Source organism: Ostrea edulis, chromosome 8 (assembly GCF_947568905.1).
Source record: "Ostrea edulis chromosome 8, xbOstEdul1.1, whole genome shotgun sequence".
Lineage (NCBI taxonomy): Eukaryota > Metazoa > Mollusca > Bivalvia > Ostreida > Ostreidae > Ostrea > Ostrea edulis.
Window position 1 is genome coordinate 21,797,849 of NC_079171.1, and position 22,758 is coordinate 21,820,606.

General features: G+C 34.8%; 1 long non-coding RNA gene across 1 annotated transcript; it reads right to left on the reverse strand.

The window, feature by feature from the left end:
• Positions 1-4,667: 4,667 nt before the first annotated feature.
• LOC125661185 (uncharacterized) lies at positions 4,668-21,818 on the reverse strand. Its single transcript, XR_007364703.2, has 7 exons — positions 21,624-21,818; positions 15,481-15,630; positions 14,390-14,509; positions 14,100-14,118; positions 13,956-14,002; positions 9,110-9,131; positions 4,668-9,002 (listed from the first exon to the last, which is right to left on the reverse strand). It is a non-coding gene; the product is annotated as an uncharacterized LOC125661185 (long non-coding RNA).
• Between the last annotated feature and the right edge of the window lie 940 nt (positions 21,819-22,758).

The window sequence follows — 22,758 nt, forward strand, 5'->3', positions numbered from 1 at the left end:
CATACAACCCACGGAAAACAACCCGCCTCTTTTACTACACGGTAATTCATTAGCGCAATGACCACTGCAAGTTATCATACAACTTTATCCGAGAATCCCGTCATCGCTGAAATCAAAGTTACATTGATGCTGAAGAGAAAATTTGTTGATATACACATTTGTATAAACGTTGATTACCAAATTTTGTATATTGTCAATTTTTTTGTATAGAAGCTGATACTAGATTAAGGTAATTCCACCCTTTTAGAATTATAGCTTCAATCTTATATTTGATTGTCGATTCTTCAAATAATATATCTTAGTAACAAATAAAAGTGATGAAATAAGTGTGTTGCGGTAGCAATATCTTTTTATCGATTAGCATAATATGGCTGTTATCAACGTCAGAAAATTGCAATTTTCATTAAACAGCATTATCAAAATTTCACAAAAACTGGTTGTAACGGTACAATAGTATTCACAACAATTTCATGAAACTGTTTATTTAAATTTTATTCAATGTTTTGGTTTTTTTTTTTTTTTTTTTTTGAAAAAAAAGGAAATTTATCGCATAATGGACTTGATAAATAATTTAATGAAAACAGAGTTATTGTCCTTGGATTCAATATTTTGAAACATATGATTATAACCTAGACTTTAAATTTTTTTTATGGTTAACAAGATGTTTTTACAATGACCATTGACAAAGACTCTGACAAACATACGTTTCTGTCATGCATAGCTAAGTACTTCGTTACTAGCTTGCAAATGCGGTTGTATATTTAATTGCCGTGATAAAATTTAGAAATTCATTTCAAAATTAAGGATTATCTCCCTCACGCATAGCTCTTATCCCTGGACGAAATTGACTCCACTTTGTTGGCACACTCTTTTTCCCTATAATAGCTCTAAAACTTCATTGTTGTTTCCGATTTCAAACATTTCGGTTGAGCATCTCTGAAGAGACATTATTTGTCTAAATGTGCATCTGGTGCATCAAATTTTGTACCGTATAAGTTTTATATCATTGAATTTGTCAAAATTTTGTGACGTCACAGGAAGGTGGAATACCTAAACACTCACATTCCTGAACATACCTTCAACAGCATGAATACGCTTAAAGAATTCGACAGGTCAAAATGTGCGGCACATCATTAACAGCTGGCAATGCCTCTAGCTGAGTAAAAACATGGAACAGGACGTGAAAAAACACAACTCCAAATTTTGTTTCATGAAGGGTAAAAACAAAAATAATGACTTGTTTTCATAGTTTCCTTTAAATTTCGTAAATTCAACTAGCACATTTTTGGGCTTAAAATAACAATTTCCCCATTTTGTGTTGAATAGGTATCAGAATGGTGTATCTGTAACTTCCCTAAAACGTTTCATTTAAATTAAGGCAATTTGTTATCTAATAGAGTATCTTCACCATAGTTTCCATCATATGCATGAACAATTCCCCGTGACATGCATATACATTGTAGAAAAGAATTACTAATTAATCTCAGGGATCTCCTGTAGTCTTATACAATTCATACAATAAAATTTCAAGGACATTCCACAGGTATAAAGATTATATAGGCCTTTCCGAAGACGTGAGTTATCTCTCTTTGTATTCTTACATTTTGTGTCAATATGACAACTTCCGGGTAGTAACACACTCAGACTGCGCATATATTATAAGAGTTATATTAGTATGGGTGTTGTTCAAAATCGTAAACAGTTGAAATCATTTGTACGAGAGAGTAAGAAAATGTTAATGGAAACAAAAACGAATTTCTTGATCGAGTCGGCTGTGATTTTTCGGGGTGGGGGTGGTTGTGGTTAAAAACTGAATTGGAAATCACGCAGACATTCACTTGTTTACAAATGTCTCCAATAACGACTGACATAATTATTGTGTATGAAATCAGAACAGAACTTCTGATTCTCAAGAGATGATGGCATCTCATCAACTCAAAGCTCGGGTTTTTACGAGGATCGACACGTGCAAAGATCTTGCATAACATGCCCCCCCCCTTTTTCCAAAATAAAAAAAACAAACAAAAATCAATTAAATTAGGAAATCAACGCTCTCATTGTTTTATCAGGGCTAAAATTATTCCACCACTACCAATCGATTCTTTCAAAAATAAACCAGATTGCAATGTTTGGGTAACTTTCTCGAAAGTACCTGGACATGTTCATTCTGTGTGCAAATCATTTGTACACTGCACTATGAGGCTGGAATTGTTTTAAAATATCAACTGATATGTTTAAAATGCAGAAAAATAGGTAATTAAATATTTTTTTAAAAATTAATTTTATTCAATATTGCTCGATTGATATAAATTATTTTTCATAGACCTGTGTGATCCCGAGGGGGGTGGGGCTGTTGCCATATTCTCAAATGTACTCTTTGGGGGAAGGTAAGTTTAACCCCCAATAGAATGCTTTTGACGTCTCTCTATCTTCCCTCTTTTATTCGTTTTAGCCCCCTTGAAATGTAAGTGATTATATATACGTATCGGTCATAACAGAAATTGCAATGACAGATTTAGATCCCCCTTTTCGCCACAAATTTACAAAATAATTTGAGTAAAACTCCAAATATTTTATCCCAAATGGCTGTATTTACAGATGCACACTCTTGCCAACTATAAATTCAGGGCGTTCAATTACTAGTATAAGTTATTTTATTTTCAAAACAATTGTAAGTGTAAATGTTAGTTTAAAGATGGTTTCTGACGACTAATTATTTATGGTTATACTTGTATTTGAAACTGTATAAAGTTTGTGAGTAGTCAGCTGGAAATCTGTCAGTGGACTCTCACTTACAAGTACAGGCTGGGATAAATTTTATACTCGCCAATCAAAGAGATGGACTTTTTCAAAATCCAGAGGCGTCAGTCCGACATACCTAGACGTACATCGTGGCAGAACTTTTATCGCTTAATGTACTACATTGATATTGAACAAGTAACTTCTGATATTTTACTATAAGTCTGACTGTATAGAAACACGGGTTAAAGATCCTGAGGCCTGAGGAAATGTATGCAATATATAATATATACTAATTTCAGTCATAAAACACGTGAAATCCTAGAAAGTGGGAGGGGGAAGGGTAGTTAGAATAATCTAACTGCGTCTCATGACAGGCCCGCCGTAGGAAATTACATCACTTTAACAATAGAACATTCTATCGGGTCGGGGAGGGGGGGGGTCCTCCTCTATTTACAACATTAATTTTCTATTATTTTTACATGCAAAGTTGGTTATTTTCACGTGTACGAAGTAAACTTATGCATTGTGATTTTTTTTATATTAACGTTAACATATTTGTTGGCGTGATTACTGTAAAATTATACAGCAATATATTTGTAGCCTTCTGCAATGTTGATAATGACGCTTCTCGAATATAATACCCGGAAGTCTTACACTACTCTTATGCAAGCGTACTACGTCCCGGATTAAGGAAAGATAACTCATGTTTTCGGATTGTCCTATAATTGACACAATAAAATTACCTTAATATTCTTCATTTATAAAATCAATACAATAAAATACTGCTGATGCTTTACAGTAATGAAATTGAAACGATACAATTCCGGCAATAGTATGGGATTTCAGAATGCAATTTGCAATTAACTATTCGCAATTCAATAGGGAATTACATTCAAGAACTTAGGTCGCTATTCAAAATTGTATATGTATTGAAAAGACAACAAGATAGGGTGTTAGTGGTCAACTAACACTACTGTGAGAAAAGTATGATAGTACTATATCTGGTTATGGAGATCCGCCCTCCAACTTTTTTATTCATCATTCATTATTTCTTATGAATAAACATCGGGTTCGGAAACATCGAAGGTGGTACGATATTAGTGGTCAGCTATAACTACTGTGAAAAAAGTGATGGTACTCTCTCCGATTGTGAATATCCGCCCTCCACTGTTTTTATCTATAATACATAACACCTATTGAATAAACGTCGGGTTCAGAAACATTGAATACCTCTACCCAGGGCCTGATATGCTTAGGGCAAGGTGTCAACCACCACCACTATGAAGAAATGGTAATGATTTTCATTCTGATTGTGGGGAACCGCTCCTCCAAGTTTTACTGATAATACATTACACTGAGTAATTACATATCGGCTTCAGAAACATCGAAGACCCCTGTCCCATGGCCTGAAATGTTGAGGGTAGAGTGTTTAGTAGTCAATTCCCTCCAGTACAAAATATGGTGATGTATTCTCTCTAGTTTTGGAGAGCTGTTCCTCCAAATTTTATTCTCAAAATTCCAGGTCCAGGGTAGGGGTCTTCATTGTTTCCGAATCCGATGTCTGTTCGCTATGTGTAATGCATTATGAATGAAACTGAATGAGCTAACCTTTATAACCAGTAAATGGAACTCTTTTTCACGGTGGGGTGAGTTGACCACTAATATCTTACCCTCTAATGTTTCAGACCCGGAGTAAATCAGAATGAGATAAGATACATGTCGACATAGAGAAGTTACATGTATACATAAATGACTCATGCCGACATAAAATTCAGCAATGATAATTTGAAGGAATACATGGATTTTTTATCCAACATCTTGTATGCTGGTACTCAATAATTGCCAGGATTTTTAAATATTTCTTATACGATGATATTTAATTTCAAAGTGGTACATGCTGACATGCTTGGAATTCACGTTGACATACGACAAGAATTAAGTATATATAAATGCTACAAGTATTATCAAAATTCATTTCATAAACTGGTATTAGATACCATCATCAAATTTTTAACACCAACATGTGAAACTGTATTAATCACATCAAAATTATACATAAATGACATTTTCAAGTGCATTTAGCATACGTTTTGCCATAACAATGCATTAGCTTCAAAATCCAATGATTAATTATCAACTTTTAGCAGTTACTTTTCAAAAAGGATACTTAACACACTATTAATATTTTGTAATTGTCTTCACATCTTGTAATCCTACCTATAATTGATATCATTTCTACACTGCAATATGATGATATCTTATCCGAATCAAAACCAAAACCAGTCACTTGGGATTACAAAGTAGAATCCCCAGGAAGCAAGTGGACTTTCTGGAGGGATAACATGTTCTATTAGAGCAAATTTGCTCTTTGACCATTTTAATTATGTGGTAGTACAAATCTATTCTTATTCATTTCTTATGTATTTATTCATTTTTCGTTTGATTATATTTTTGAAAAGTTTAATACATTTTGGATTGAATAGGACTTCTACTGCGCATCGGATTGAATTGGTTTTCTTATGTGCATTGAATTGAGTTGATATTTTTGTAGCATTAAATTTCATTTGTCATTAAGTATTACCCAATAGTCACGAGTCACCTTTAACTATAAGTTACCGTTCAAATGGAGTAAATGAAAGAACTGTGCATCTATACTTCGAACATCTAGCTGTCCAGCTTCTACAGGTGCATTTTGGGGTACCTAAGAATCATATTTACTTAGGTCTTATTTTTCTATCATCAATGTATGCCGTATTATTGGTAACTTATTGTCAACAGTTTATCTAAATTATGAACTTGTACTTTTTGTGTAATACAATTGTTATTTGTTTTGAGTATAGGTCAATACCTTACACATTTCTACAAAAATAAATCAACATAAAGCCGAATCAAGACCTTTTCCTTGCAGCTCGGTTACAATTACATTGACCATAATTTGGTAGTTACCGCAGATCTAGACCTGTCTACGTTGACAACTAAACCTCTTGTGCAGTGTCAAGTGGTAGAAAAAGATTACCCATCTGGTAAACAAACACACATATGAACAAAACAATTTCAATCTCTGGACATAAACTTTGAAAATGAATCTTCATACACATTTAAGATAAGAATGTTTATACAATAATGGTGAATTTACACATTAAATAAAAATAATAAAATAATTAAATGTGTTCACAATACCAAGGTAACATATTATGTATACTCGCATTCTATACAGAAACAAATGAATGAAAAAATACAGACAAATGTGAAATCATCCAGTATACAATTGAAATATGTCCATGTGCTACATGTACAACGCTCGTCAGAGTCACGTTGCCTATGCTGTACTTCAGAAATATGCTACCCTTTTTCATCTCTTGACAAATTTAAAACCCTATATAATGTCACCAACCCAACCCCATAGGGACACAGTGCATATATCCACATACTAGGGCAATTTGTCAATGTAAATTTGACTACCATGGCCCTGTTGATCTGAAGAGAAAAAAGTTAAACATTTTCCTCTATATTCATCAAATGAAATTCGATCCACTCTAATGAAAATTTCCAAGAAAAAAGTTGAATTCAAACAACTTGCAAACATTCACATATTCATATGATTTAAAGAGGTCCTGCTTCTCTTCCAAAAAATATCCTAAACCTATTTCTCTATCAATTCAAATATAAATGTGCACGATGGATGCTTGCCTAAAAATATAACTAAGCATGGTTCGGCTGATCTTGATAAGAAAGGTTTATTAAAAAAGAGTCCTCATTCATTGCAATGTAAAAACTACAGCCCCCCCCCCTTATCTTTCTGAGTCATGGTCTTAATAAATTGTAATCTAAAAGTCTAAAAAAGAAAAGAAAAACTTATATATTTCGACTCCTGGTGGATTTTTTCACCAAAGCTGGGATTCTTCAGAAGAGCTCATGTTTTTCAATTACATTACCAAAAACACATGATTTCAATGAGTGTACTAAAGGATACCACAGAAAGGAATTCATAGTATGGAGCACCTCCCTCCCCAGATATGCTTCCTCGTTTATCAACACAAATGATGTATGAACTTATTACCACATTATAAGTTATTGTAAACAATAGTGACACACAGTGATCAGCCTCACTCTCTCTATAAGGTATACAAAATAGAGAGTTGGGCAAGCACGGACCCTGGGTATACCAGAGTTGGAACAAGGTGTCTAGGAGGAGTAACATTCCCTGCTGGTCATTCACATTTGCCATTACCCCATAGCTTGATTAGGTAAACGGAGTGATCCGTATAAAAACAAGTGCGTAAAGAACGGTCTAAAATCGGTAAAGAATACGTCAGACAACAATTAAACGAATGGCAGGTTGTATTGTCAAACATGATCGTTATAACCACCATAGAATTTGCGAAATGGTGACTTTAAACGAGACTGTTGAAAACCCTGTAACATTAACTTGTTTGTCTCGATTTAAAACCCGATCATAAACAGAACAAGCCCTTGCGTATCTAACCATTGCTGATAAATCTAAATACCACTTGCAGGTGATAATGGAATATTGTTACATATGTATGGGAAATTGACGATGAAGAAGCTACATGTAAAATCATCAAGTTTGTCAAAATGTCGACTTGTTAGTTTGCTGTTAATATCTACATAAAAAAATATCACACGCGATCACAATCGCATCCTATTGCAACATAGTGCATCGGTTCGTGTTTAATGTAACGTGCCGTGTACGAACGTATTTGCACGTACATGATCTTCCCAAATCGGAAATTCAGATCTTGATTATTGAATAAGGTCGAGGTCCAATCGTGAACTTGATCTGGACAATCGAGACAATCTTATCAGAACGTATGTGATCGTATCGTATGTCAACGGGTGTTCAGATCATGACACATCGTGACAACAGAAATGTATCTAGTGATCCGACGGAATCAGAATGGATTAACTCGCATCATCTCGAATGAAAACCTGCGATTCCAGACAAGTTCTGCAATTATCTACAAATGGTCGATCGTGGCGCTCGTAAGTGATTATCGACTAAAGAGGGATTAATAAATCCTATGCAAGCACCCGAACTGCAGGGAAACACAAATTCAGTATGCTTGTGGGTATTTGAAATAAAAAGTAACTGGAAGAAAAATCGAGATTCATTAACTATCAATGGTGTTGAGAAGGTAAATTATTTATTATCATTAGTTTGAAATATATGTATGCATGCGCCCTGTGTCCATCGAAGCATTCAACAAAATACTGAATATACTTCCATAAAAAAGAGCCCATATCTTGGAAATAGCATATTTCCTCGGATCTCTAAATGTGATTTTTTCATAACTTTGTTGATGTTAATGTAGTTCTGGAAAGTCAAATTTTCCCTTCCTAACATCTGTATACTGTCTCAGAGTACCGATTCCGTGTTGATTCATTCAGATTATGTTTGACATTACATAACTTTCTGATTTCAGCCATGAAATTCTGTAAAAAAATTTCGTTACTTAATCTTCTCCGAACGCTTCAAAAATATATAGTTTGCAATGGGTTGACGTAGTCAGTCACATATAACATCATGGTATATGTTCTCAACACGCTACAGTTACTATTTGGTATCGCTAATATTGAATAAAAGCAAAAACCATTATCAAAGATCCCGTTAACGTGTAAAACAAGTTGAAACATCATGAAAATGAAAGCCAATACTTGACATTCTCAAGTAACTTGTTATAGGAACAAATCAAAAATACGTTACATGAGTATCACTTTTCAAAAAAAACATCGCTTTATCATAATCTTCACATATGATACAATTGCACGTGCCATCGTCGTCGATTAGACTGCCTAGATGCTAATATACATTCAGTGTTATTTTGATATATGAACAAAGAAATCCAGGCCTACATTTCCTAAACTAGTTCGGTATACTGGGGAGTATTTGAAAATGTAAAACAAGAAACATCATGAAAATTAAAACCAATATTTACATTCCAATGCAAAATATTACAAAAGCAACACAAAATAAGTATGTTGCCAAAAATACCTTGCATGCATACCACTTTCAATTATACATCATTGAATTATGAGCTTTACGTGCGAGACAACAGCACACTCTATAGAATTCGAGGAGACTGCTCAGATACTAGTATACTTTTTGTGTCTTTTGATCTATCAATATAGAAATTCAGATCCAATTCTTCTAAACAGCTTCGGTATACACGTGCTGGTTAAGTTCTTCGTATGTGTTTGGTTTGTCGAGGTCTCCGAGTTCTGCATATGGAGATCTAACCCTGGTATAAATGAACATATAAACTAAAATTCTAGATTTGTTTATGCTATAAAAAACATCATAGAGTAGCAAGGTATCACATAATTAGTGAATGAAAATAGTACATACTGATATTCGCTGTTTGTTGTGTCTGAAAATGAAGAAATTTCGTTATCGTATTTCACAGTTATAATGTTTGATTGTCTCGTGAAAGATAACGAACAGTGATTAATCTCATCAATCCCATAAGTAATACAAAATAGAGAGTTGGGCAAACACGGACCCCTGGACACACCAAGTGGGATCAGGTGCCTAGGAGGAGTAAGCATCCCCTTGTCGACCGGTAACACCCAACGTGAGCCTTATATCTTGATCATCAGTGTGCCACGAACGGTCTAACAATCAGTATGAAACACGACAGACAATATTTGCGCAATTCGTGCCCGTGGAAATTCCAACATAATGTTAGAGGACCTGACCACTGAAGACCACGAAGATATTGTCAATGAGAAGCTCTAACATATTTTTTATTTCAAGTTTAGAGTGTTTGAGCGTGGAATCAGAGTAGTGTTTACCATAATTTTTTTTAAATGACTGATCACTAGATATGAATATTTCCGTTTTCCAGTTTTGTTGAAGAAGCAACTGTATATGATGTCAACAAGTTTAATATTTAATTCATCGTGAAAAATGGTCGTGTAAAGTGTTGAAAAGTCATAAGTTTTGATGTTGTTCTGAGAAAGGTTTAGCGATTTCACGTTAACTAAACGTTCATTAGTATTTTTAGAATCCGCATTTGATTTACACCAGTTCTGGGATATGTAGTCGCATAGTACAAGTTTCTCCTTCCCAGCTGTTAATATTTTCGAATCCAGCGATGTATCTTTGTTTGTAAGGATTTTCATGAAGTTTACGAATCCAGTATAGGTACAGTAACTTATATTCATTCAACCTACCGACTGGGATACGAAATGTGCCTAAGACTGAAGCATGGTTTCGAAAAATTTCACCTTTTGAAAGGGCAGTTGGAGTATAATTACGATTACAAAAAGTAGAGGTAATGCCGAGTACGTTTAAAATTCAGTTGTAATAATCGAGGGCAATTTACAGTACTATCAGTTGTAAAAGTTAAAACAAGTAAACTAATAGTGGGGCCTACACTGGGGACGGTTGGGGCCACATTCATCTCACTTCAGTGAGGGGATGTTACAGTCTGATGCATGTTAGGGGCTTATGTCCAACACGATAATCTACATACCAGGTAGATCTGCAGGAAACAGGGTGAGAAGGGCGGGTCTCGCTTCCCTCCTTAGAATGCAGGCGTCCGGTCAGGTCTGGGCACTGAATGTTTTACTCGGGCCCCCCGGTGTACCCCTTACAAGTTAAGTTAAACTGGTTCACTGGGCGACTCCCCAGTTACCCCACAAAGTGTTTCACATGCGGCCGATATTGTCCATTTTAATATATCTCGAATGTACCATTGCTGTTATATCAAAAAAATTGGTAAACGTTGCTTCTGTCTTTCATTCACTGCAATGAGTCAGAGACCTGTTATTACTGCCAGTTTTTTTGGAGTTTATCTCTAAGTCGGATTGCGATTACAAAAAGTAGATTTAATACCAAGTGCGTTTAAAATACGGTTGTAATAATGAGCCTTACAAAGATAATGTTATCACAAGCTTTGTCAGCTGGAACCAAACCATATTTCCCATTTAACATATCTAAATCTTTTATCACGTCTGGTTTACTAAACTCAGAAGGGTAGATGGTAGATACTTTTGTTCTAATATGTTCTAATATACTTTAAATCCATTCTGACAATGAATCAAATTCGCCTTTTTCAGATATAGTCTATCGTCTGGCATAATCTTCGACATAATTCATAATAGAGGTGAAGTAATAGTAACGTAATTATACAACAAACAAGTGTGTTATGGAATAACTACAAAATATTAGTATGGAATGAAAATCAATGATATCAGAATTACAATGTATAATACAATGAAATATTTTAAAGAAATAGTTAAAAGTCTTAATTTTTACGAATAGTTATAACATATTCAGAAATAATAATATCCTGTATCCTATATTTTTAAAGAAAGTGCCAAAAGTGACAAGATAACGTATTACAGGTGCTGATAACGACGTCATTGTAGAAAATATTCTACAGGTTGAAAATCAACTGTTTCATCTGATTTTTACGAATGCATACATGTATATTGATTACACATATACTAGATTATTTGGAAATAGTTAAGAGCAATTTAAAGATATTTTATGTTCGTTTCTATGTAATCAAACAAGAGGCCCACAAATATTATTGATAATCAGGGTATTTGTTAACATCATCACTATCCCCAATGACTATGACATTTGTTTTCCTATTTCGCATACTTAGCTAACTACTTATATTCAGTAGCAGCATAAAGGAAGACGTGCTTATAAAACGTAATACTTTACAGAATATAATCTATGAATTACATGTATGGCTATTTAGACCCGTTCTAGAGTCAAAATCCCGGGATTGCAATATTCACAGAGGTACACACCTTTTTTCTGTTCTCTAGATATGCTTTTGGTTTTTCTTCGGTATCAAGAAAAAATAAATAAGCATTTCAGATGGAAAAGATAATAACCACTATGATACTATTGGACCCACACTGGAACTAATAATATATATTGCTGGAATAATAAAATTTACAATTTTAATGAAAGACAATTTGCTCCTTTGATTGATTGATTGAATATTGTTCAACGTCCCTCTTGAAAATGTTTCACTCATCTAGGGACTGCCGGTAAAGGGCTGCAAAATTTCGGCATGTGCTCAGCACTTCTGACCTTTGAGGAGGGAGGGATCTTTATCGTCCATACCTACTGTGACACGTTACCTCGCCTTCTACGACAAGCAAGGGGTACTGAGGACCTATGCTCCTTTGAAATATATATGATTTGTTTCAATTTAGTATCAATAGCATTAAAGAATATGTAAGACTCTAAAGTGCGATGGTCGCTCCAAAGTGCGATGGTTTGTTAACATTACGGACGCCAAAGTACGATGGTCACGCCAAAGTCCGATGGTGCGTAGTTCAGTAATGTTTGTGACGTCACGTTATTGTGACGTCATTCTTAACGTCTTTCAAAATGAAACCGAATAAATGCAACACGGACGACAGCAACAGCAAGGTTTACACTGTTGATGATAGTGAGAACGGCAAAATACATTTGTTGTCGAACTATCTACTTCGCCCAAACATTCTTTAATTCATGATAATTTATTACTTGTGACGTACAAATAATAAAATCCTGGGGAAATGCGATAATGCAAAACATTCTTCACGATTTCGCGCTGGAAAAGTCTGTGTTTATCAACACAACTAGATGGTAACGAAATAAGTTGAACTTCTTATTTTTAAGCATGAATTTTGCACTGATATTTTAGTGAGACAACACACGGTTGGTACAGTCTGTACCAAAACACTGTGTCGTTAACAAAAACCAATGGATTTCGGCGTGTCACACCATCGCACTTTGGCGTGTCAGACCATCGCACTTAGGCGCATGAGTGTGGACAATCGCACTTTGGCGTGTCACACCATCGGGGTTTGGCGCAGACCATCGGGGTTTGGCGTGACCATCGCACTTTGGGGTCCCATCGCACTTTGGAGTCTTACAAATATGCTACAATATATATAAATTTTACGCAATATATGCCAAGTTTATCCCTGCTCTGAAGCCAAAACTGTTACATGTACCCCTCGGATTATGAAATTCTCAATTTTGGTAGAAGCTTCCCTGTTCCACATGAAAAGGTATATAGTTTGTCTTAAAGGTGTGTTGTTGCAGAAACCAAGCTTTGTGAAAAGTGATTAATTTATGTCCTATCCCAAGGGCCAAAGGGGTGCAGGAGTCCTACAATTTACGATTTCTGTCCCACTTGTTCCCGAGACTAGTTCATACTAAATTTGAAAAGAATTGAAATTGTAGTTAATTTTTCAATTGTAAACACATTTCAGACGACGGACAGAGACCAATTATAATATAAAGACAACGCTTAAGAAACCTCATGTATGAGTACGTGCATACTAGTGATGTGTCCCTTGACAATTTAAATAACTACATGTATGTCAAAATCCAAACAATTTCATTGAATTCCAACATACTCCTGTTTCAACAGATTTGTGTTGTTTTTCTTGTAAATTGGAAACTTGGGGTTTTAAGGAATGCAATTGACATTGATATTGCATGAAATCTATTATCAGAAAAAGATTATGTAAGGAGTAGCAATTTACAGTTTTTAGTTTTATACGATGTTACTGGTACATATATGTCTTCCCTTAGAGAGGCATCTAATCTTGTGAAAGAATGTGGATGTGTGTATCATTCAATAATCACGTGCTTAAGAAATCATTGATTTTCATCAAATCAATACCAAAGTTTCTTTGAGCTATTTATCACTAATCAAATCGTTGCTGTGCAAAGTTGTACACCGGGTATTTGAACTCAAAGTATATCCATCGACTCCATTTTAAACCTAAAAATTACTGCATGAGCAATATATATATATACCATTCAGGCACGTCACAACAGATGTATATCAAGCATAATCACTTTATGGTTATTGTATCTGGTTCATAATTGGATTTCTATTGAACATACATCTTGACTACCTATATCTATGTAACAATATTTCATTGTCACATGTCACATTGTCTCTCAAACGATATGACCCGCTTTTAAAATTGAAGTAAGCTACAGACTCGTTGAATGTCAGCATTTTGCGAATTCAATAATCTTTTTCTAAATACAGTCTGGCAGTGGGTCAAATGTTGGCTGACGTGGATTATACCAATTGTTAAACTGTTCTTTAGACACTGGTTTTGACTATAGATTTATGAAATGGATCACTGTTCGATATCTTCACCTTAGATATTCACACGGTGACACACTCATCATTATATATTCATTATGAATTTACCTGGAAGTTCATGCGCCGTCGTTTGGCTACTAGAATTTTCTTTTACTCTGAAACAAGAAGAAAATTACCGTGATATACCCGCTTAGTGGCAAATTTACCGAACAAGTACACTTTCCAATAATAACAATGAAACAACATATTCACCCCCGTTTTGTGTTCTGGGCTGAAATAAAAGAAAATATATCCAGATTAATAAAACTTCGACTCTTCAAAATGTATCCGTTATCTTATGCAAAGGCAATATAAGCCACAAATTAATTTAAGAAAGAAATATAATCTAATTATTATGGTCTAAAAGTAACTTATGATTCTAGATATTTGATGACATAAAAGATTATTTGAATTCTCGTCACGGTTTTGACATATACTATTCTGCTCTCCAATAGATTAATTACGAAGCGCCTGTCTTTATTGTTGCAAATTGATTTACTTACACTGGTTTCTTTTCCACAACAGGAAGTTTATGATGCTTCCGGTAAGAACAATGATAACAGAAACTATCAGGATGACGATGGTTATAGTGTTGTCACCCGCAGTGGTACAGGATTGCGAATCTATGAAAAATAAGTATCTTAACATATACACTATGGTCAGTGTTTTAATTGAAGCAGGCTAATGAACAACAAATTGACGGTGCAGGGGTTCCAAAAGTCAGCATTTCGCAAATCATATGGTTGTTATAGCGATCTAGTTTGCTAATACAAAATACCAATGGGTTAAATGATTTCTGACGTGTTTCAGGTCGGTTGTTCGGGAGCTCTTGACACACTGATTTTGACAACGGATAACACCGTTCACCTGATCAAAATATAGGGCTCACGGCGGGTTTGACAACAGAGGATGCTCACTCATCCTAGTCACCTTATACCAAGTCTGGTATATCCAGGGATCCGTGCTTCCCCAACTCTCTATTTCATATTACTTATTGGAGTTATGAGATTTATCACTGTTTGTTATCTTCACCTTTCATTTTATAGCTAGATAATTAATACAATAAACTTCCCCACACATATGGCTATAGCATCGATAGGATGAAATTGTCCAGACATTCTTTAATTATATAATGTGTATTGTTTAACGAATTCAAGGCGATAACACCCCTCCCAGAGCGTGTGCAATCTTAAGATTGATGTTATCAATAAATAATGACCGGGATGAGCATTCAATTTACATTCTTCCGAAAAACTATTGTTTTCAAAACAAAACGAGAGTTACTTTACAACAATAAAAAGCAAATATTTCGTGAAAACGTTAAGATAACGAACAGTGATCCATAATTAAAATCAGTGGTCAATAACGGCCTAAATTGGTATGAAGCTGATAACAATTTTACTCAATGACGTGTTGTACTTGTAAATTGGACCGTTATGACGACCATGAGATTTGTGAAATGCTGACTTTAAATAAAACTGCTAAAATATATGTAATATCACCCTATTTGCCAGAAGCTGCCCAATTTAGAAACTAACCATACGCAGAATACTATCATTTACAGATATTTTGCATTTAAATCATGCATTGATACCTTGGTCGCATTTCCGATCCGATGTGTGATTCCATCCTGGTTCACAATACCCAGAAGGACAAGAACCATCCACGTGATCACATGTTACGTTCCCCGCACAATGCCCACAGGCATAACGACAGTTGGTGCCGTACAATCCTTTCTCGCAGGCTACAATGATAAGAGTTTTATCTGAAACATTTACTCATCAATGACTCATTGCATGATACTATTACCACACAATCTCCCCATGATCAAGCCAGAAATCATTGTACACAATATATTGATTGATTAACAATAGAATCACCAAATTATATATCTAAAAGATAAATACAAACCTTTGATACAGTATACATGCACATGTATATGATGGTGTAAAAATAATACAAAATACCATTCTATTTCATGTACAAATGGAATACATCACATTTTGCTTTTCAAAATGCATTCTTTGTTACCTACCGGAGACAATTACAACCATACCAAACACTAATGTGTTCGTGCGAAAACCGTACCTAGATATGGATATTTTGTAATGAAGAGATACCGGTAATCTTCTCCTTCCCTTGATTTCTTGACAAAATAGTCTTGCAATTTATTTTCAGAAAATGATAAAGTTGTGGTTTTACAAACCACAAAACTCTGATTATAGAGAGGTTGAGATTTCAAACATGTATGTGTACGGGCACTAGGGAAATTACCGAAATTACTTGCGTATTGCATCATCATCTTTGGTGATGAAAAGGTTTCTACGCGTTTTCACAACTTGTGGAGGGATGTCTTCACGTAGGTAGTAGCTTTTACGATAAAACTCTAGCTGATTGATATATAAAGAATGGGCCCATAAACCATATCGATCACCTGAAAAGTATCACTACTCCCAGGGCTATGGAATCCAGAAAACAATTCCTTTTCTGAATATCTAAGCTAAATCTTAACATTCAACAAAGGTATAAAACAATATGTGCTCTTACAACTTCAATGCCCCCATAAGTGAAAAATCTGATGAAAGGCGCTACATGATATAATAGGTGTATTAACATTAAAACATTAAAATATATGACTAATTTGGACCCATCATAGAGTCAAAACCCAAGGTTGTAAAATTTTCCATTTTTCTGCTATTCGATAATATCCATTTTAGATTTTATACAGTATCAGCAAACTTACACAGAAACACTATAGATTAAGTTTGGCCCAACCCTGGGGCCAGAACCCCTACGCAGGGCATGATGAAATTTACAACTTTGGTAGAAGCCTTTCTGCTTTACATCTTAATGCATTTAGTTTTTCTTAAACATGTGCTGTTGTAGAGAGGAAAATTGGTCAATTTGGGACAGTTTTGGCCTCGCCCCTAAGGTCCAGGGGTGCTGGAATCCTGAAATTTACAAATCATGCCCCCTCTAGTTTCAGAGATACTTCATACCAAATATCAAGAAGAAGTTAAAAATGTTTATAGTTCACACATTTAAGTACTGATCATTTTAACCCCACCCTGATAGCAAAACCTCAACACCGAGATCATCAAATTTACAATTTTGGTAAAGGACTACCCGCTCTGCATAAATATCCATTTAGTATCAATAACACTTAAGAAAATGGTATTTATGTATTTTACATATAAACACTATATAATAGGTTTAGCACCGCCCTGGGGTCACAACCCCTACCCCTGAGATAATGAAATTTACAATTGTGGTAGAGGGCTCCCTGCTCTACATCGCCATGCATTTAGCTTTTGAAAATTTGCCAATTTTGGGCAGTTTTCGACCCGCCCTTAAGGCCCTGTTACGGCACATTTGGTCGTCTTGGCACGTTTGGTCGTCCAGTAACGATACGTGGGGCACGTTTGGTCGCCGACGACCATTCGTGTCGCACAATTCGTCGCCAGTGACCAAACATGCCGAACGTATCGTTGCTCGGCGACCAAATGTGCCGTAAGGGTGACATAAGGTTGGGCACGAATGGTCGTCAAGTTCAGGCCATACGCGAGCACGAATGGTCACCACCCAAGTCCCTGTCCGTAACCTCAACTTTGCTTTTGTTTAGCAAAAAAGGTGTGTGTTCATGAGTGTGTTCGTTCGTGGGTGTCGGTGTGTATTTGAGTGACGATGTGAGTGTGTGCGCGCGTGTGTATGTTTTCCTTATAAGATATCTCGTTTGATATATGGTATATATTATATAGTATATAATTTATCTCATAAACTATATAAGATGTCTTATTAACCTTTTTGATTTAAGATATCTCATAAATTCTTATAAAATATTTTATAACTCGAATAAGGTATCTTATAAACGAAAGTTTATAAGATATCTTTATATTTTATAAGATGTCTTATAAACTACATAATGTATCATATTAATGTGCAATACTTGCACTTGGGTGACACCTGTGACCTAGATTGTTCTAAACTTCAATGTTTATCACGTAATAGAAAGATGACGGAATGGTTGCATAACTGTGTCTTTCAAAAATATACCAGAAAAGTTGTTCTGATTATGAATACACTGTGAATTAACCGATGTTAAGCCCTGGTTAGACAAGCACTTTAGGCATTTTGGATTATTTTATAACTGGAGCTAGGATTTAGGAATTTCGTTGCAAATTAACAGACGATTTGTGATTTGTTTTGTGTACAGATTTTACTCGGCACGGACATTGTTTATTGTTCACTTATCGTAAGTTAGTACTTTGTATTAGTATAATTTTCTTTCAATAATTGTAAATGAATATTATCTTTTGTTTGAATGCTTTTCTTAGTAAATTCTGCTGCTGGGTAATTCTGACCTATAACAATATGAATTAACTTATATAGCATGTATAAGATATCTTATAAAACATATTTGATAGCCTGTGTGTTTTATATGTTTGTTTGTTTGTTTTGCTGTTTTTCACCACTCAACAATTACTTAGTTATCTGGTGCTGACCGGTTTTTATTGGTTTTATTAGTGGAAGAGACCACCGACCTTCCGAAAGTAAACTGGGAAACGTTCTCATTTACCGGCGCGAGCGAGATTCAAACCCGCGCCGGTCAGAGGTGAGAGGCCGGTGATTTTGAGCGCGATGCTCAAACCTTTCGACCATCGAGGCCCTTTTATAAGATATCTCATCAATTTGATGATATATCTTATTTAAAAAAAATCATTGATGAGATATATTCTTTAAAAACATATGAGAGATCTTATATTTTATAAGACATCTTATAAAGATAGATTTATAAGATATGTTCTATCTTCTATAAGGTATCTCATAAACTTTATAAGATATCTTGTTTAATATAAAAGTTGATGATATATCTTATACAGTTTAAAACATATCTTATATATTTTATGACATATAATATCAACTGTAAATTATATGAGACATCTTAAGAAATTTATTAGATATCTTATTCAAAATAGAAGATATCTCATAATTTATATAAGATGCACTTATACAGGAGTAAATATAAATAAAAATATGGCGTGGCATACAGGTATGAGTGCGCAAACATTCATACAAATACACGGGAGCACACAAAGCAAGTACTACCATTTGTCATGTTTTGAATAAGAAAAGGAAAGCTTTAAATTAGGCATAAACAACACTATGCGCAGTTTTATTTTCAATGAACATAATGGTCATGAGCAGGACTTTACCACGTTTAAAACGTGTTAACTTTACGTAAAAAAAATCAGTACTGTGATGGAGAAAATAAAAACAACACGGGAATTTAAGCTAACTACTGTATTAGAGATATGCATCAAATTGAACAGGTGGAGTAAGCAAATCTATAAATGTGCAACTTCATAGGTATGAAGTGAGAGAACCAATTTTTTAAAAAGTATGTAGCACAAAGAGAGATAGAGAGAGAGAGAGAGAGAGAGAGAGAGAGAGAGAGAGAGAGAGAGAGAGAGAGGGAGGGAGAGAGAGAGAGAGAGAGAGAGAGAGAGAGAGAGAGGGGGGGGGGGGAGGGAGACTCAATGTTTGTGTGTATATGTGTGTTTATGTGTATGTGTGCGTGTGTATGTGTGTGTTTATGTGTATGTGTGTGTTTGTGGGTATGTGTGTGTTTATGTGTATGTGTGTGTTTGTGTGTATATGTGTGTTTGTGTGTATGTGTGTGTTTGCGTTCGCGAGAGAGAAATATTACATGGGCGGTTGGAGGGGCAGCGCGGGGATAGTTTTGACATGTAGGCGTATATAGACAAATACTACAGTTTTGTGGGTATATCCATGTCATGCCTTGTGCACTCTCTCTTCTTGTAGGCCTACCCTTTTGTGTCATATTTATGAAACGAAAGATTAGGCCTGTTCTCTGAACACCTGAAACAGGTCGAAGGTTTGAAGAAGTGTTTCGAATCAGGAAAGGATGTGCTTTGATTTTTATAGGAGACTTCCAATAGCATCTGATTGCTAATCGAAAGCTACTAGAACACAAACCGCTTTATTTGGATATCTACATCGCTAATTGTATGTACAGGTAGCTTAACCATATAAGACTCGGGAACATTTGGCAACATCGATGTAGATGTTATCCATGGTGAATAAATTCAGCACCTAAAAGCTAAGTTTTTGAAAACATCTCACAATACGTTCCCTATCAGTTTATCGGAGAAGAGCACGTGTGACATCACTGTACCACGTGACTGCCTTACTAATGAAGGAGCCTTTTTGAAATCGGGGTTTAGATTTACATTGCACCGTGACAAATCATCGCAATATTTCGGTAAATTAACTATTAGAATTTATTAATATAAGCATAAGAAAGACAAAATACATACAATTTGTATACCCTTAAAAACATGTGATGTGTCCTTTAAACATTTAACCATTATATTTTATATGATTCTGCTGGAATCAGTACCCCTGTCCCAGTGGTCATGAAAATTCCAATATTATTATATGACAAGTTTAGCCTCAATCTGAAATTAGAACCTTACCACGGGGATCATGAACTGACCTTGATCATTAAGGCCATGAATATTCATAATCATTCTGAACAAAAAAGTGTCACAGTACATAAGATTAAAGGAGATTTCTGCTGCAAAAGTAGAGGAAAAGAGTTTCATTTACATTATATAGCAATATAGGCTTCATGGATTTCAGATTATCTTCTACTACTTTAAAATAGAAGAGTTTTTTTTTCTAACATTTAATGCATTTTTATTCATATTGACCCCAACATGGAGTCTAAATCTTTATACCAGGTGCCGGGGGTTTTACAACTTAGATAGAGTGATAATAGTGGGTATAATAACTATGCATTTAATGTTTCTCAATCATTTGTCAGAAGATATATTTTATAAGATTTAAGACATATCATTATATGGTCATATTGATTCCACCCTAAGTTGTGACTGTCTGATGACTGAGAGTAGAGAAGCTTTTTCTTATATGTAATACATGTTCAGTATATAGTGGCCCCACCCTAAGGCCTAAATCAAAAGCCCAGATGTCATTATTTTAAGAATTTATGTAGAAAACTCCTTTGGTAAAGCAGTTTTTCCTTACACATGTCTGAGAGTGGTATGGAATATTTTCTAAGAAGTGTCACCCAAAACATACCCAGATGTTCCGCAAATTACAAAATTACAAAAGAAGAAATGTGATTTCCTGACAGCATAGATTGTAAGAGAACAATATGAAAAGTGAAGATAACGAATAATTATTTATTTCGTAAGTCCTATAAGCAATGCAAAAGATAATTGGGCAAACACTTCTATATCTTCTCAACAGCTATCATCAATGCTTTCCACCAGAACCAAACTGTATCAAAAATGATTATCAACCCGCGAACAAAATATCTGAGTATTTCACGTCACATCTTGAAATTCTGGGGGTTGTGTTCCGCACGTTCGTAATGTCATTGATAATTCACAATAAGCATTTATAACAGTATCTTGATAAACAAGGTTTAGGAGAATGTTTCAATAGAATCATTGAACACCAATGGAATGCAGGTAAAAATGGCGACACTCACCGTTTATTTGTATAAATTAAATGAACACCAAATACAAAAGATGATTGTCGTTGTAACAAGATAAATGGAAATCATCCATCTTTCATTAATCCGTTTTTGCAGCATATTTCCAACATATGAACCATTAAGATGAAATGGAATATCATTTAGATACCGATATTTTGTTTCAAACCATCATATCAAAAAAGTTGGAAACAAACCTGTGTTACATTTTCGATCAGATGTTTGCTTCCATCCTGGTTTACATTCTCGTGAAGGACAAGAACCATTCACGTGATCACATGCATCCGCTCCTTTACAATGTCCACAAACACGACTACAGTTAGGACCGTAATGTCCTTTTGCACAGGCTACAATGACAGGAATCGTATGTTAGATATAGAATCATTACAGGCTGCAATCATGGGAGTGAACCACTGATTCATTAATGATTATGTGCAGGGGAGTGAGATACTAGCTACTCTCCAATTCATCAAGACTCCATTACATGTACCATGCACGGATTAAATAGCACCATTTATTAAAACTCTTCTTTCATTCATTATATATGAATACATTCTTATCAATAAAAACATTTTTCAATGTGTCAGATTGTGATATCTTCTATTTTTGAGTGGTGCCGGGAAAAGATTCCTAAATATATACAGTCTATATGCGATTTACTACTGATCTGCTTGAAGATATACCTCAATTATATTTATCCCAAAATATTCTAATGAAAAAAGTATGAAAATTATCTATGTAAATGTAGTTCACATCATTAGAGTACCAAAATGTCTATAAATATTACAGGTACCTAACATTAATACTTTTGTATCTATTTTTCAAACTTTCCAGTTCTAAAGTAAAATCAATGTTTCAGGATTACAGTCTTCACAGTACCCTATGCATCTACATCGAGGTCACTCAATATATACTTCAGACCTTAAGACTTCATCTCAAGAACACGCAGGATTTCCAAAATATTTTCGGCATCTACAAGTATCTCTGTACCATTAAGTATCGTGGTAATTTTACCGCGAGTGAGTCTCCATACTCTTTAACGTCGTAACTATGGGAATGAGTGTGTTTTATTTCGTATGCACAAAATAGAACATTAATACCTGTTTTTGTTTGTAAGTAATGTTAATAAAATAATATGAATGCCACACTCGCTTGTTTGTACATCCCATTTGAAAAAAAAAATATCACTCATTTACAATACATTGAGAAATCAGAAATATCACGAAGCCAAAACAATAGTTTTATCTCAATATTGTTTTACTTTACTTTCATTGCAATGATAATTTGTCCATCCATCCAGACACCCTTGAGGACACACACCGTCTGTTTTTC